Source organism: Cardiocondyla obscurior, linkage group LG01 (genome assembly GCF_019399895.1).
Source record: "Cardiocondyla obscurior isolate alpha-2009 linkage group LG01, Cobs3.1, whole genome shotgun sequence".
Classification (NCBI taxonomy): Eukaryota; Metazoa; Arthropoda; class Insecta; order Hymenoptera; family Formicidae; genus Cardiocondyla; species Cardiocondyla obscurior.
The window spans coordinates 6,346,810-6,364,907 of NC_091864.1; the positions used below are offsets into that span (position 1 = coordinate 6,346,810).

The following is an 18,098-nucleotide window of genomic DNA, read 5'->3' on the forward strand; positions in this document are numbered from 1 at the left end:
TCAGCGAAAGACAGAGTGTTAAGTAGACGCACTAAAATATACGTTAATGGTCAATTACGGATACTCTATCTAGATTTGCATTAGCTATATAGTTAGCGGTAAGAATGTCTCTCTCTCTTCGGCGGCCATCTGTCAGGCTCAACGACTCGTTGTTGCAAACCGTGTCATAAATGCAGATTTTCTATGATGCAACTATGTGACAATAATGCGCTTAGCGTAGCTAGATTTATAGCCGCTTATGGGATTTAAACTCAACAGATCCAAATGGTTTCCAACATACTCGAGTATCCTTCTTCCGCTCGATACCTTCGCCAGCAAATTCGCACATTTATGCTCCGCGCGGATATACATAATTGCACACTTCGATAATAAATAATAATTAGAATGCTTGACTTCACGATCGTGATAAATCAGAATCCAATTGCATTTAAAGAATATATAAACATAATTTTAATGCATTACATCGTAAATTAATATAAAGACTTTCTGGGTGGCACAAACGGGTTTTTTTTTTTTTAATTATTTTCTTCGCGGATATTAAGTTGAAGCTTCCTACGGTATGTTTTTTTACTCGGAAAAAAAAAAATCAAAACCATAGCGACAAAAAAACGAGAATTTCACAAAAAATGAAACACTGTTACGGGACGCATAGCGGTGGAGTTTTTTAAAATTCCCGGAAGCTCTTTTGAACCCTACGAGTTTAAAAAATGTAATTTCTTAAAAAGGTCGGAAAGCATGCAAATTTTTATGAACGGATAATTTGGCCTGTGGACAAACTATGCGAGCCTCAAAAAGTCTTTCCCGTTAAAAGGCGAAAAGAAATAAAAAGAATCGACTGCCTCGTAAAGGAATATCTAGTATCGAGATCGGACTAGATGAGCATAGGAGTGACGAGGGTGGTTAGAGGTTTATTATTTACAGCAGCCCGTGAGGCGTGTCACAATAGTATTGCGGGTTTCCTCTTGAAAGTCCGACAATGTGCAGGATTTACGACGGTAACTTTCAGCAGAATCGTCAATGGGGCCCACACACCCCCGCCTACACGCCAGTTTCACCCAACGGCGTGAGAATACGCGCACAAATATTTTCACCATAAATCTTGCTTTTTATCTGCCACGGTCGGGTTTTATTTACAATCTTTCTGACCTAATCCGTGCCCACAAGCAGCGAAAATCCTAATCACGTCATGAATACCTTCTCTACCTGCACGATTCTCTACCTCGACCGCAGCCACTCTTCGTCTTAACTTTTATTTCCTCGTGCTTTCTCAATGTCAACATATTTTCTTCTCCGGAAATCGTAATTGTCGCAATATATTTAGACAATATTCGGCAACACACGGCGGATAATATTTAATGAATTTTAAAGAACAGCTGTTAATTATGTTTTGCAATAATTGAAAGCCAAACGGCCGAGAATTATTTAACGCTCGATAAATTGATCTCGGAACAAATACGAAACGCAGCGGACTAATTGCGGGAGATGTCTCTTTCGTAAAGATAATCAGTGCCCATTCCCTTTTGCGCACAATCCAGCAAACAGCGACGCTTAAACCACCGACCCAGTGGCGGTGGTCGAATAATTCGGAGCAGTCGTTAGTATTTGCCATTAGCTCGCTCTGGCGAGCCGGAAGGGGCGATTCTCTTCTCCATGGGATTTCGCGCCTAATCTCGAGCGAATCGCCGAGGCGAAGGCTCGTAGGTCCTCGGTCGGGATCGCGAAGGTTGCGCAAAAGTAATTTAGATCTATGATTTAGATTCGCGTCCACGATCGATATCTTTACGCGGTTCCCCTTCGCGCGGTATTCTTTTCCGTCATTCGACGAGAAAGGTATCGGCGAGATACTAACGCAGATGCACAATGCACTCCTTTCTTTTACGCCCGGCTTTTTATTTTTTACTAGAACAAACCACGTGCACGTTTCGCGTGCGCAATTTTTTGAAAGATCTCAATTCGTGCGCGTTATTATAATTGAGTAATGCATGGTCGACGACGCGTTAACTGTTCAAGAGACCCGATTACAGACAACGAAAAAACAATTATGCCACTTACCAATCTGCATGAGCTCCAGCGGAGTTGTGGAATTCAGCCGGTGACTGTAACATAAAAAAGAAAATATTAATGTAGCCGTGCCAGTATATTTGTTAATAAAATTAATGAAAAAAAGGGTAAAAGTTTTTTTTTTAATAAAAATTTTATTTAAAAAATTGATGCTTACCTAAAGTTGCTCCGCCGATGCAGGATGCCCATCCCGGGCCTGCTCCTCCTCTCAGAATATTGAAGCCTTCCGTCAGAATGATTCCTCTTAGACCGTTTAAACTTCGTCCTCGCACTGGTTATCTGCAAACAAAATGCCCGGATAATTAATTAAAATTACGCGAGTCTGTACAACACTTCTGAAATAGAAAAGTCACCTCAGAGAGATGAGCGCATAAGTAAGGATGTAGCTTACTTCAAGAAAAGAAAACGTAGCCACAAGTGCTCTCCTCACACAGAGATTAGGGAGGAGAAAATAGTTCTCGTATCGAAAAGACGGATTTCGTTGAACGCAAATACGCACTTTCGGCACAGACACGTGGCTGCTGTGTAGTGCGGCAGTACGTACGTGTGCTTCGCGCGACCGCTAGAGAAGGACAAAGCAAGAGTCGGAGTAGTGGGGGAATATACCTAGCTCGCGGCACGTAGGCTCGCGTTCGCCTCTCACCCCGTCCCTCTCCCCCCGGCTACCTGTTCGTTACTCTCGCTATCTATCACCCCCGACCGTCGCCGAGCGCCGACGACATATTAATTAGAAATTAAAATTAAATCGAACATCAAAATCACCTATTTGATAGCCGACACATTTTTTATTAAAGATAACGTGAAAAAAATTTTAATAACTCAACTGTAACTAATTAGTATTGTATTAAAATAAATGGTACGTATTTACAATTAAATAAAATAAAATTTTTATTACTCCGATGTTTAAATTAAATTAATTTTGTTATTTTTCAACACGTTAAAAAATTTATTTTGTACTTCGTAAAGTACTTTTATTGTAGTTACAAATATTGAATTACTAATAACATTAATATAACTCTCTGTCTTTAACATAAAGTTGTCTCACGGGTTTTTTTTAATAGGATTGTCGTACTTGTGGCTTCGTTAGACTCGAAGATTATAAAACAAATTGGGTCATTGCTGTCTACGTCAGTATGTCAGTTATCTGAACTAAGCGATTAATTAGCCGCTATCGTTACTTGCACGTCGCGTCAAAAATTAAAAAAAAAGTAATGGAAAGAAAAAAATCAAGACTAAAGGAACACATTACTGCTACTGCGACCTGCTTGCGAAACCTTCAACAGAACTGTTAGAACGGATCTCCTGTTGACTTGTAGCTACAAATAAAATTCGTTACCTGCGCGATTCGGCATGGGTCATTTGACATTCCATTAATTTTTCTTGGCCACAGAGCACGTGACAAAAATACTTTTCGAATTCTTCCTTAAAGAGTATTTCAACCTCTCCATTACACGCATATTACATTACATATGTACGAATCTTTTGTGCTTACAAAAGAAATACAAATATTTGTAAAAGTAAATTAAAAATTGATTTAATTCTAAAATAATTTAATTAAAACAACGAGTAAAATCTAAACTTGTAATTATGTATGATAATTGTGCAACAATAATAATACAACACAAAATAAATTTTTATATTACAAAAAAAAAAAAGAAAAATTATTTTAAAACTTATAAAATTTCAAACATATGTATGACATTCTCAAATGATATTTTCAACAAGTTCGGCCCTTGGGTGTTCCTCAGTAGGGTTCCCTGAGCGTCCACGCGACACATGGAGAGCATCGCGGTCACATTTATCATGCCGATTTTTCGTGACGATACCTAACGTTCGACAGTGTGCCAAGGTCCCTATTCAAGTCTGCCCGAATTCATTCAAACTTCTACACCGTTTCACTGACAGATAAAAGCGCGAATTTCCATTGACGAATGGTTAATTCAACTTAAATGGACCAAGGAGAATTTTTCACGAAGGTATATCTCGCTGCTGTCACACGGCCTATGAGGTTTCTATACAAATGTAATAAATATGCAAGCAGAACGGTGATAAAACAATTTATAGATGCGCAGATGATGAAAATTACCAGAATTAAATATTTGTTATTTATTCGTTCTTTACAAAATATCTTTGGCTGCAAAACTTTGACTCGCAAAACTCACGAAGCCTGCAGAAAGTCCCAAAAAGACCCCCCGACTCCCCAAGGAGCTTCTTTCTTCGATCGTATGCCTTACGATGCCAGTTATACGAACAATATGATATAATACATCTAAGCAATGCAGGAGACGCGTTCTAACACAAACACTTTGCGATTTTTATCCCTTCAAAGGGTCCTACCTTGATAAATTCATGGCCTACAGTTCCGTATTCAGTTAGCATTGTAAAGGGAAAAGGAAAAATAAAATTGAAGATCTTCTTTTGCGAACTGGTTGGGAGCTCGATTACTGCTTTAAAGGCTTTCAAATCATTGCTTTTACACCTTCTGCGAACGGCGTAATAAGAAAAAGAAAAAAAAAATTCCAAGTGAATATATTCAGGTATACGAGGCTGGGCTATAAACACGTCTGTCAACAAGCATGTTTAAAAGAATTTAGAGAGCTTAGGTACAGATAAATTTTAATAAATTTAGTTTAAAATTAAATTTATTTGTTTTTTTCTTTTTTTTTTTTTCTTAGCTCTCGGCAAGAAATTATGGATGTTATTTTCCAAGAAAAGAAAAGAAAGAAGAAGAAACTTGAGTGACTCGTAGCGCACGCCAACATCAAGGCGGAAAGCTTTGAGAAACTGTTCTACGGATATCCTATCCTTTGTAACGGATCTTTCCACGGTACAAAAAAATATGTTAACAATCGTTGTCGGGTTGTCGGTCTGTTCAAAATAAAATAGGTGTATTTCAATAGATCCGCACGCGTTAGAGCTAAAGACTTACAGTAGCAGAAAATTTAAGCGGTAAATTTTTTGTAAAGGGCTCAGTAAGCAAGCTTAGAAGGTGTAAAAAATACTAGATCATCATTCCTCGAATATATATATATATATATGACTTATGCGTCTATATTTCAGTCCTATCATATATTCCAATCTTAATTTAACATCTTCAGCATGTTATTCATCAATGTCAGCGAAGAATTGGCCACAACCGTAACTTTAATAAAATAAATAATAGAATAAAACAAAATGAACGGAAGGAGGAAGAGAGTAGGAAAGAGAAGAGAAGAGAAGAGAGAGAGAGAGAGAGAGAGAGAGAAAAGTTTATTTTGCCTGGAAATAACGTGCGCGTTGCGAGATACCGCTGAGAATTCGAGATTACCCTGTCGTCCTTCGAAAGCCGTCCAATTTCGCGCAAGCAAGGATTCGAGAAAAGACGGCAGCGCGGTGGAGGATCTCCCGACGTTCAAGGAATCGTCATAGGGGCGGTTCGCGGAAGCTCGCCCTCTTACACGCTGACGTTACGTCGCGAAGCAATTGCGAATGTGCGTCCGTTGCACTTTTTCGCGGGAACGTCGCGCCAATATGTTGTAGACACGCATCGCATACAAATATATCTCCGGTTTTGCTCATTTAAATACGCGAGGTTCTATTTTTCATGCGATATACCACGGGAGAACTACGCGCGAGTAATAGACGGCTTTTCTAACTTCCGTCGTGAATTTCGAGCCGGCTTATCCGCCGTTTCGTCTCGACGGAGCTAGCCAATTTCGCGAAACGGGGACTTTATGAAAGGATACGATCCTTGCAGATAAGCGCGCGCCCGTGAGGGGGGAGGGGGCTACGAATCCGACGGTGTGAAAACTTTGATCGTCATTTTCGGAAGCGGTTCAAAGAAATTCTCTGACGGAATGTCGGTTCTCAAGAGCCACTGCACGAGCAATGAGCTAATTTTTTCCATATCTTTATCGAAAGATTTTTTTCGCCGACAAAGAAAGATTTTTATTCTACATATCATTTATTAATAAATTCAGCAGCATATATGTATCAAGTTTCTACATAAAGCTTGGTAACTATCCTGAGCCGATCTCGCAAACCTTCGGTTCTCGTTTATGTCTCCTTGCGGGGTGTTTTGAGGAAAAGTCCGCGCGCGAAATTATTTGCAAACTCCCGCGAGCGGCGAGCAGATAAAGGAGTCCTCCTTCGCGGCGAGCGCGCGTGATACGTCTGCAAATTATTCGACGAGACGGTAGTAAAACGGGGGGGAGGTTGGGGTTCGCAGAGACGCGCGACGAGGAACCGGCGTCGAAGAAACGGCAAGAACGAGGGAGGCGGAGAGCAGAGCAGGAGGAAGCCACGGATGAGAGGAGGATGTTGGTGGCGTCGCTGCCTCGCGGTGGCGAGAACGCGCGCAAGAAGTGTAGTAATGTCCGCCGGCGGGCAGGCGGCAGACTATTACCACTGCATGAATATGAATGAGACGAGGAAGAGGAGGTGGAGGAAGGACGTCGGCGGAGAAGGACGTTCGCATAAGAGCGCAGTTGAACCGAACGGAGAACGTCGCAGAGAGCGAGAGAAAGGAAGGGCGCGCGAGAAGAGGCAGAGAGCGGAGAGAGCGCGAAAGGAGCGGCATTCAATTAGTCTCCTAGTAATTAGCCGGGAAATCTTCGGCTTTGTCGGCAAGATCCTCTTCTGACCGATACTCAAGACCCGCCCGGCTCGCCAGCAAGAACTGCAGCGCGCGCGCGGACCACGTATACACGTAAAGGCTTACGAGTACGCGAGGGTAATATATGTTCTTTCGTGCAATGTATGCAAGTCGCGACACACGCGCCCATCCGTGTGAATATACGTGGGCCGTAGGGCCCCTCTCATTCACACACGAGAGACGCAAGAGCGTGCTTCTTACGCGGAACTCTCGAATATCCCACTCGCCATGGAATTAGTCGCGTACCCGTGTATTACGCTTGTAAATTGATTTCCGCACGGCGAAAGGTGAGGAAGCGTCCCTTTAAAGTTCCGCGAAATCCGAGCTCTCAAAGACACCGACGGTCACCTTATCACTGCGCGCGTTAAAATTGCATAGAGAAGATTCGATATTTAGTTATATATTTATTTTTTTTTTTTTCTTTTGCACGACAACTAAAATTCTCAAGCGCGTCACGGAAGCTCGTTTAACTTGGGAAGAATTCATTTTTCAACGTTTCGTGCCATCGTAAGTGAAGACTCGAGTCCTAGTACGCTATAACTCACGCATCGCAGCTTATTCAATAGACGACTATATAAAACTGGACATGTGTTTATATGAGAATGTGAAACGTACGTTACGGAGGCCATTAATATCCGTGCGCGACTTCTCCATGTCTTCCTCGAAATCTTTCACGGAGACAAAGCGAACGTTCCAACCTCCCTTCCCTTCTGACCGATTTTTCAAAGCGCCCCGCGGTTATTTCTCGAAATTCAAACTGTGGTAACTACAACAAAAGCCCTGGACCAGTTTGGACGCCAGGGTTGCGCCTTTCACGAGGGTCGATCGCGGGGTACTTTGTCAGTGCGGGGAATAAAATAATCATTAATGCGGGGCTGTGCAGATAGCCGCGCTAGATCGGTCAGGGGTGGTCTACCCTCGGCCGTCCACGGGTGGCCTATTCCGTGCCCATGTATCTCGACACGACCGGCCTAAATAGGTACACGCACCCACACGCATCCGCCTCACCCAGCCTCTCTCTTTCCTACCCTCCCAAGTGTGGGTTTACTGCATAGAGCTCTCGCCTGGACGAGCCCCGTGCTAACATAACTTCACCCCGCGGCGCGCCAGTAAATCACCGTTAAGGGCTGCTAAATAGCAGCACGCTCTCGAGACCTAGGTCGTATCCGTGTGCAAACGCGCGCGTGTGTGGGCCCCGTTTTGCCTTCTGGACAACTTGATGTCCAGGGCTCGGAATTGTGTCCGCGCGTCTCGGATAACCGTTCGACTAGCGCCAGGTCAAAAACACGCCCCGCGCGTACTCGAGGAATAAAGTACCGCTGTCGAGAGGAACGGCTGTTAAACGCGTCGAATGCCGTCCGGCCGACACGTTTCCTGCTCAGACTGTGAAACGAGATTTAAATCGTAGAGAAACCGCACGAAATGAGATTTTCGGACCTGACAGCTTCGATCGATGACGCGTTTTGTTAAATTCATTCGCGCAATATTATCTTTAATTAATTCCACGATTTATACGCTGCGTATAATAACGTTGATATCCTAACGCTGAAGTTTTAACGTAATGTGTAACGTAAGCGTTAAAAAGAAATATTTTCAACTCACCAATTTGATGAGCAACGGCGGAGATCGGCTGAGACGACAGACAGCTGTAACATACAAATATTAAATTACATTGTAGAGACGATTAAAGTTTACAAAAAAAAAATATAATATATAATTAAGCATTTCTATTTAGCTTTTAAATTAAACCATTAAAAATAAAATTATTTACTGCAACTGTTACTAGTCACAAAAATTACTCGGCTGTCAGCTAAAACTGTCAGTTAAAATATTATATCAGTTTGTTTTTCTTATTAACTTAGGTCTATGTCAGTTTCAATTATGAATTGAAGAAAAAATAAAAAGAGGAAGCTATTTGTAAAGGTAAAACGAGAAGTCGAAGATGATTTGTAAAGGTAAAATGAGAAGCCTCTCTCGGCTGAGACTGTTCTCACAACTTCAGGGGCATAATAAATGAACTTAACAAAATAACTAACGAACCCGTCGTCTGAATCGCTACTAGTAGACCTCTCCTAGTACTTTATATGTATACATCAGGAGCGCATCTGTGGAAACGCGCCTTCGATCGACAAACAGACTTCCCATGGAAGCGGAACGGAATAGTCGAAATAGTTGGCCGGGAGAATGATCCGGTCCGCGTTAACGACCGAAACGCGCTACAGATGCGTGGTAATTTACAATGATTATCGGCGGGGCCTGATCCCGGGGGTGGTTTCTCTCTCTCTCTCTCTCTCTTTCCTCTTCAGGGAAGGGAAAACGAGGGTGGAACGGCGGCACGAGACGCACCGATCACCGTTGCGTTCCCATGGCTTTGGATTACGTCGTCCGATCCGCGTCAAACCGAGTTTCCCGATTTGTGTGGAACCTGATACCCCTGCGAGAAAGGAGGGGTCGTGAAATCAAGATATATGGCACGGCAGAAGCCGAACGGGTGGACGTGCCACCCTTCTCCCTCTCGACGTGTCGTACTCATCGACGTCGACGTCGATTCTCATTTGCCGTTGCTATCAATCGAACGTACGTCACTTTTTTCCGGTCTTTCAGCTATATTGGATCGCCCGCGCCGTTAGCGCGATCAATAGCGTGATACGCGCGATGCGATTATTGAGACGAATCCTCGATACATTGTAACCTGGTGGTCTCGATAAAAAATTTGTGTACGTACAGCGTCAGTAGCTTATAAATGCAATTATGCAAAAAGGGCAGCTTTACTTAATTCGCAAAGCTTTATCATAGACTTTGTCGATTTCGAACGCCGGATTACCAGGCAGAATTTTTTTTTGTTTAAAAGTGAATTACGTAATTTTTAATTCAATAAAGTAATACGCGCGCAATTTGTATAAAATTTTTTTTTTAAAGCCTATTGCAAAAGTAATTAAAAAAAATTTTTTTAACGATTAAAACGAAGTCGCTTTATAATTGTAGTTATTTCTACACGCGTTTCCCAGTCTCTTAAGAGATCAAAATAGAATGTCCCCGCGAATCAAGTTTCATCGACAAACGCGGTGAATTGGGGTGCCATCAAATTTGTTAGTGCCCCTCGTTAAATCCGCATTCACCCTCGGCCTGCCACCCCCGTCACCGGTCGTGCCGCCCTCGAAGTTCGCTTGGGAGGCTAATAAATATCAGCCGGGATACACTTGCTCCCGAGTTTCTCACTCCGCGGACGACGTCGGCACGTGCATCGCGTTCCGTCCCAGATGACACCGTTTTTATTGAGCGACGCTTGCCCTCGCGTTTGAGGCAATCATGATCCGTGGATAGCGATGCCGTTCCACGAGCGGTTGCCCGTTTTCGGGGATATCGGTTGAACTCGAACGTTATCATATTTTGAATGGCGACACCCGAATTGCGAACTATTCGACAAGCTTGCTAAGAAAGAAAACATTAATTCGAAATTAAAGACTACAATTTCAAGACTTGTTTGGTAAAATTAATTATAGCGAAAACAAAAAAAAAAGAAAAAAAATTAATTTACTTTATCACTTTTCACAAATATATTTTCTGCAAGCCGTCAAAATTTATCGAAGATAAAACATTTATTGACCGAAAGGTTTACGCGATTCTACGAAAAGTATTCGTGAATTCGATCAAAAATCGACGCGCCGATTTAGGCATCCGTGCGCGTTTAAAGGTAATCTTTCTCGCCTGGTGTTTTCAACTAAACTGACAGCGGTCGGTTTATTAAAAATTAACTTAACGCGCCACACGTGACTGTGCAGCGTGTGCAATCTCACAAAGTGAATTACTGGCCGGATACGTCAGTGTGACGTCCACAATGGAACATGATGCGTTCTCCTTCGTTTTCTTAGGCGGAGGACAAATGTAGAAATTATTTATCAGCAGCGCGAAGGCAAGTGCCTATAAGTGGCTATAAGCCACCTATATGACAACTTGCAGCGCAAATTATGAAATCCATTATTATTAACTAATCGGTCACGGCGGCTTATTTTCAATACTAATTTAACGTACGCGTATAATCGTTATTGTCATAAAATAATCACCTAACTAGCAATAATACATCCAGTTAACTGCCGTACTTATTTCAACGTTTCTACGTTTTCATAATTAATTTATTTTATCGATTTGGCTTTCTTTGAAATACCACGTTAATATTTAATCGTCAAGTATATCCATATCTTTTCTATAAATATTGTACATATATTTATATACATACACGCCATACACATGCGAGGTATTAAAATAAAATAATTTTTAATTCATCAAGTAGTCATTTTAAACTGTAGAAAAATGACTAATTCCGACGCAGCACGAGTTTCACACAACAAAACGGAGGAAAGAGAGTGCAATAACGGAAATGAGGCAAAGGTGACAATAATCGGCAAGGAAGAAGTTGACTTTTGCCCTGAAATGATAGCCTCCGGGCTATAAGAGAAACTAAAATTGAGTCGCGACCATTTACTTGTCACAACTGTAACGCACGAGACAACTCGGACACTATTTGCAAACTTCTCTGCGTACATTGTGTGAAACCAGATATACCTTTTATCATTTTATATGCAATCGTGGGGGTTATGATTCACAAATGCTCGAACAATCTCGGCACGCATTTAAGTTTAAATTATTCCTCGATTAAAGTATGTCTTTTTTTTTTTTTTTTTTAATATTCAAAGATAATAACAAAATATTGTAGATAATTTATAAAATGTATATTTCTTTCTTTGTTAAGGGTCGGGGGAACCTGCATCAAGTTACTATCGATCGAGACGAAGAAGAAAGGCGATTACACTCGGCCTCTAAATTATCATCGATAACCATGTGTAATGTACGGTTATTTTTCTAACTAATGAACGCTTCCATTAGATCGTGCTGCGCTGATCAATGACTGGTCTCAACCTTGTACACTTGTAATCTAGGATCAAGACACGCACGTGGCAGAGGATTAACGTTCGCGAGCGGCACGAGCCGGGACAATGGAACGAGGGTGACGTCGAAGATTCGTTGACACTTGACTCCACTTGGCCGAGATCGTACCCCCGGAAAATGCTTCAATCTAAATGATTGACCGCATACGAGAATCGCGTAAATCTATTTCTCGAATTACACCGAGCCCTGAGCAGCCGAGAGTTAAATTACCTTCTAGCAGTTCTACGTTTTACAGAAAAAAAAATTTTTTTCTACGTAATTTACTTGACAATTAGCTGCACGAAATAGTACTTAAATAATTGATTCAATCGACGAGCGCATCAGCGTGTCCATCGGTTATATATAGATTCGCGGTATGTTCGATATAATATACGGTGCTTCTTGAGCAAATTTGTTCGGGTTAGTTTTTGCCTTTTGCGATACATTTCTGAAAGAGCCGTCAGTTTTTTCTCCTTTTTTTTTTTTTCTTTTTTTACGGCAGAGTCAACGAGTACGGGCACGCCATATTTTTAATACTTGACCGGCGACGACGACGGTCGCGTGAAGGCAGGCGTGGAAAAGTGTACATCGTGCAAAGTGAAGCAAACGCCAGTTACGAGGCGCGCAGCTGCCGATGCGCCCGGTTGATGCCCGTACACGCTCGCGAGCGATGATTTCCTGTCAGAGGATCCCACGTAAATCCACTTACGCGCGGTCGCGGCCTCGCCGCGGCTTGCTGCAACTGCCGTGACAGGAAGAAAGGGTTGCGCCTCGCTCACTGACATTTATCGTGACACGAAAATGAGGTCGTGTACGGCCAGAAGTCGAGAGAGCTCTCGCGAAACTTGGCCGGCGCCGCCGGAATATTTGACGCTCCCGTCACGACCGTGCCCGCTCGGGATGCGTGTAACTTCAAACGTCCGAACCGCGTAATTGCACCGCGTTCGCGTTTCCCCCGGTGTTCGTTAACATAATCGTGAGGATTGCGCGCGACTGGTTGCGTCGACAACGCGTCCTATATGCAAATATCTCTTACGCAAGGCTCATTCCGCGCGTACGTGCGCCTTGCACATTTTGCCGCGAGCGTATATTATCTTTTGTAATTATTATTACACAAAAGAATATGAAATACTAAAAGACGCTATGAAATATTAAGTTACATCAAATGACTACGTGTATTAGCATATCAATCGTTAGCGTAATAGACGAGCTTAAATATTTCGGTGTTAAACAACCGCGAGGTGGAACGCCTCGAGTTTTGCTCCTGTAAATAATACGGAAAAATATACGTGAGACCGTACGTGCGTGTTAAAAGGGCGGAGAAGAACCCGCGACGACCGGGACAGATGGCTCCTACACCGAAGCGAACGCGGCACCTTGATTTGTGGTCGAGCATTTTTCAAGCCATTTGGCCGGGGCCGCCTATAATTTCCGCCGTCCACCGGCCGCTTCTCGCGTGTTTTCCTGCCTTCTGTTTATTTTCTTAACGGCCAAAATAATAAGCTCTCTCTCGCAACCGCCATGCTCGGCCGATCTGACCGACGCGCGGCGGCCACGTAGATATTTGCATTCGCAAGAAGAAGAAGCGCGGCGAGTAAAGCCGCGTCCATGCGTGCCACGTGCGACAATGCGGCACGCGACCGCGGAATCGAGCTGCCTTTCCGTCGTCCGCAACGCTCCGTTTCCGACCCGCAGACGGCTGTAATCTCGCGGCCGCCGCAAACCCCTCGACGAAGAATTCTATCTCGCTCTTCAAATTTACTTGCAGCGTCAATTTGTTAGATACGTACGCGACGTCGAGATCATTTAAAATGCGGAATAAACAACAATGTAAAAATCAGCGACTCTAAGCACGGTAGAGAACTCGGAAAAAAAATAAAAATAAAAAATAAATAAAAATCAATAAATAAATAAACGCACAGAGTCGAACGTCGAGCGATCAAAAAATCGTGGTTTTTGAAACGCGGTCGTGCGCTCTGGGTGGTGCGGTCCGTTCATCCGTGAGCTGTCTGGAAGCGCATTCAAGGGTCGGGCCCATTGATACCACGTAGAATCATTCACGACGCATAAACATCTCGTATTACACGCACCGAGCGTGGTCCGGAAGAGCAGAGTCACGGTCGCGCGGCAGCGAGATCACCGCGCATAACAGACCGTTGCGGCAGAGTCATCCGCGCCGGCACCTAACCCCCTCCGGCGTGCCCTGTATAATCATGCCGCGGCACGTCGAGGAACGCCTCGCGTCACTGTCCACACGCAAAATCGTTACGTGCTAATTAACGTTTGGACATGGTGCCGTGCCGAAGCTTCATTGCCTCCAATCAGGCTAATTGTATTGCAATCGTTTCGTTGCGCCGTCGTTCCCCGCATATCCTCTTTACGTGCATGCACGCTTCGGCTCGCGGACGTGCGAGCCTCGATTATGCTATATCCGCCGATAATCAACCGAGCCGTTTCACGGCCGACTCGGCAATGTTTGCCACCTCTCGGTTTAAAGCCCCGATCGATTATTCATAAACGGCTCATTCATATTAAATCAATGGAAATGTAGAAACGCGAATCTCGAAATTCAACGCGTCGGAAGCGGCAAAGTTTTTTTCGAACGTGGACCTCTCTCGCAACATGTTAGATACTCTTTACGGCCTTGCGGATTAAAAACAGCAAGTACGAGAGAAAAATTCTATCAGGGCGCGCGAGGACTCGGTCGAATTTAAAGAGTGTTCGCTACGCGAAGGCAGTTACGATGCTCCTAATACGCAAAAAGGCGGGGAAATCCTGGAGGATCGGACATTTTACGTTGACCAAATACGGGCGATTTAAATTCGCGCGACGCGCGACATATTTTTCCGCGAAATGCATGCCTCAACCCCTCGCGCGTTCGTAAAAGTTTTACATGGAATCGCGGTAAACCGCTGTCGTGGACCGAAAGATACGGCGAGCATCCGGCACCGGGAAGGGGAAGGGGGGGAGAGGGAGGAGGATGTAAAAAGAAACAAAGGACACGGACGGGCTTCCGAGTGTTATTGGACCGAGCCCCGATGTCCGATTGCCAATAGTTCGCATCTGTTCGGTCCGCCTGCCCTCCGGGAACGCCGACGGGTGCTCCGGGCGTCCATCTTGACCCGAAAGTTACCAAACTGATATACCCGAATGCTCCTATGCTGATACCAATAACTTGAAATTCCTTTCGTGAGTGGAATTTTAAAACGGCCGGGCAATCCCACCGGCGATTTGGCGATTTTATTGCGACGGCATCTATCATCGTGTCCCCCGCAAGAACGGGTCCCTTCGTTACGGTCGCGACTGGACAAACGTGTCGCGCGCGGCGCCGCCGAAAAATACGCTGTTTAATTGATTTCAAAGAAGATTCGAAAGGGCAGAGCGACCGGCTCGGGAGCGATGCGCGTTCTTTGAACCGACGATCTCCTTTGTCCCCCGAGAACGAAGCATGACGATTTAGATCGGCACGATCCGGCGCGTGGCACCGCGACGCTCCCGTGTAATAGTATTACTCCCAGGACACAAGAGAACGCGCAGTTTCTCCCTCGCTTTTTTTCATTTCTTCTTATTGGCCTTAACCCTAATTTTAACTGAAGCAAGAAAAAGGACGGGCAAGGGAAATTCAACTTGTAAAGCTTACACAACCGAGATTGGTTCAAGCTTCTACATTTTCTTGGTAATCCCATGCGTCAAGATTTAACATTTTTTAATTATACGCAAAAGATGAATTAAATTTTATTAAACGCTAACGTTCAAGATTTCCGATTGCAAAAGATGCCTCTTTCTCGTCTCAAGAAAACTAACATTGAGCAACTCCAAGATATTCTAAAACGTGAGGGTATTAATTCGAAGGCAAGCTTACGAGTCTCTCCCTCGATAAGGATCCCTACGTATCTGCTCGACTCCCTTACAAATTGCAGATAACACACGCACGCGTAATCGCCTCTCTTTTTCTCTCACGGCGACGCGCGCGCATCCCGCCCATCGGATTCGCAAACTGCCCCGCCGCGCGCCGTAAAAGATATCGTAGCGTAGCGACGATCGACGATATGTCGAGAGGGTGCGAGTCTTACACGCGCCGACAAATTGTTTGGGCCGAGTCAGTTAGTCGCGCCACAATGGAGTGGCACTTGCCAGAATCCCCAGTAGTCGCGCCTCCTCCCTCGTTACAACGCATTACATTTATCTCTCATCCGCGTGTACCGGGGCCCTTCATCCCTCGCGTGCCGGGAGTCCGCTACCCCCGCCGTCGGGAAACCTGACGCAACCTCGAAGCTACCAGCGTCGCTATGGCAACACGCGGCCAGAAGGCTCTTTCCGCAGCCGGAATCGCTCCGATTCCGTTTGTCACTTCCCAAACGAATCATTTTTCAAAAGATAATTAGCCGCGCGAGAGGTTTCAGCTTCCAGCTGACGCCGGGTCGAGGGCACAGACAAAAGCGCATCGAAAAGCCCGAGGTCTAATTAATGCCGGTCACTAGCGACCGTTGCCATCGATCAAATTAATAGATTTATATTAAATCTGCCGTTTCTAATCAGCGCTCGTTGTTGGAGTAGAAGAAATTATTTAATTATTAATTCGGCGGTACGCAAAAGATGTGATTCTTTATGGAAGCTAATATTTTTTTCGACGCACGTACAGGTTGCTCGAGTAAAATTTCCGAGCTGCTTTGGTACCTTTGCTTGTATTGAATGATGGATGGTAATCATGTTAATAATCGATGACAAACGAATTCGTCTGGCATTTTTACTTCACGTCGACATGCTTGCTTATTTTGACCACGGGGTTCTTTTTATTTCTCGGCTAGTCGAACACAAGCAACATTACGGCAATTCGACGCGTCGAGTGCGACACGTGGTTAGAAATGTGATGTAACGCAATTTATTTTATTCCGTTTCCTTTGTCAAAAATGCCAAAACGACTCTTTTTCGAGGAGAAAAAAAAAAAACCCGACGTGGCTATGCGATTGTATATTGTATCGATGCCGTCGGCATTCTTTACTTCCTGATCCCTGCTAATTGTCGCTTGTTGTCTGGTTGGTTGGTCACTCGGTAAGTTTGTTGGTTTAGTCCTGATCGATCTTGCGGGTCGGCACTGTTTACGCCGATGATGCCGTCACGGTTAAACGCTCAAGGACAGACCGAAACTACAGAGAAGTGTGCGAGAAGCAGAAGCACGATTAAGAACGAACGAATCCTTTTAATCCTTTCAACAAGCCCGAACCTCTCTTCTAAGAAAACTCTACGCTTGTTTAAACTTATTTCGAAATAAAATATTAAAAGCGTCTCTCTCTATGAATAAAATTGTTAAAGCATATTAATTTTGTTCTTCTATTATTATTATTTTTTTTACACGTCCTTTTTTCCTATAATTATTATATTTATTAAAAAATAATATTGAAAAGTTTCGCAAAAAAATGATTAATTTTTTCACTGTAATCATTAAACAGCGATAAAAGTTACGCGAGACAAATCGACGAATGAAGAGCATCCGGGCTATCTGCGGTGCTTCACATTAAAAATCGATCTATTAAGATCGCGCGCGATAACTCCGCTTCGCTCCGTTTCCGAAAATAACGGCGGCGACGTGGCCCCGTTTTCTCGATTAAAAGGAAAAGGGAATGAAAAGGGGATCCGCGAAATTATCTTTCGGACCGCGCGTCGTTTTATCGCCGGGGACGGCTTTCGGAGCACCTTTTAAAGGTCGCAGGTCGAAAGTTTCGGGATCACGTATTCTACCGCGAACGCGGGGAGCGTACGTGACGCAGATAGCTTTCTTCCATTGGCGCTCTCTATACGACCATCTATGTCGCGATCAGATAGCGAAATCCGCAATTATTTCATAAGAGGCTCCTCCGCTCGTTCTCTTTCATCCGCGCTCCGCGGCCCCCTTTCTCTCTCTTTTCCTCTTTCTCCTGGTCTTTTTCTCCCGGGACCGCTTCTTTTCTTCGCGAGTAATGATGGTGGACCCTGTAATTCGCGCGGCTTTTAAATTGCCCACGGCCGCCGCCGTCGTTCCTGCTATAGCGAACCGTTTAGGCAGGTGCCGTGATTCGATCACTCTTGATTACATTTCTCGCGAACGCGATTTACCGTGACGCGCGTGACTTCGAATCGTATGTATAAAATGTCGAAATCGATTAATCCTTCCGCGGCTGAGAGATTTAGAGAATCTTAAACTAACGTCTCTACGGAATAGAATCTTCTCACCGAAAATAGTTATATATTTTAACATTTGAGCAATTATGCTTTAAATAAAAATTGTAGAAGCTTGCATATAAATAAAAAAGAAAGGAAGAGAGAGAAAGGGAGATAAAACTTTTTTTGAAAATTTCTTCTCGCGTTGGTTAAATCGTACGATCAATTTTTTTTTTTTTTAGTGGTCAAAGTGGCTAAAGTGTAAATTTAAGGCGCGCTGGCGCCAGGCGGAATTGAATTCTGGAATTTCTGACGCGAGAGAAATCTCGCGACAACGGCG

General features: G+C 43.9%; 1 long non-coding RNA gene across 1 annotated transcript in view; it reads right to left on the bottom strand.

Moving 5' to 3' along the window:
* Positions 1 to 2,331, bottom strand: part of LOC139105331 (uncharacterized) — a 35,911-nt gene extending 33,580 nt beyond the window's left edge. Inside the window, exons 1-2 of the long non-coding RNA XR_011546165.1 lie at positions 2,219 to 2,331; positions 2,053 to 2,096 (exon numbers count right to left, since the gene is read on the bottom strand). This is a non-coding gene — a long non-coding RNA (uncharacterized lncRNA). The remainder of the gene's footprint in view (positions 1 to 2,052; positions 2,097 to 2,218) is intronic.
* Between the last annotated feature and the right edge of the window lie 15,767 nt (positions 2,332 to 18,098).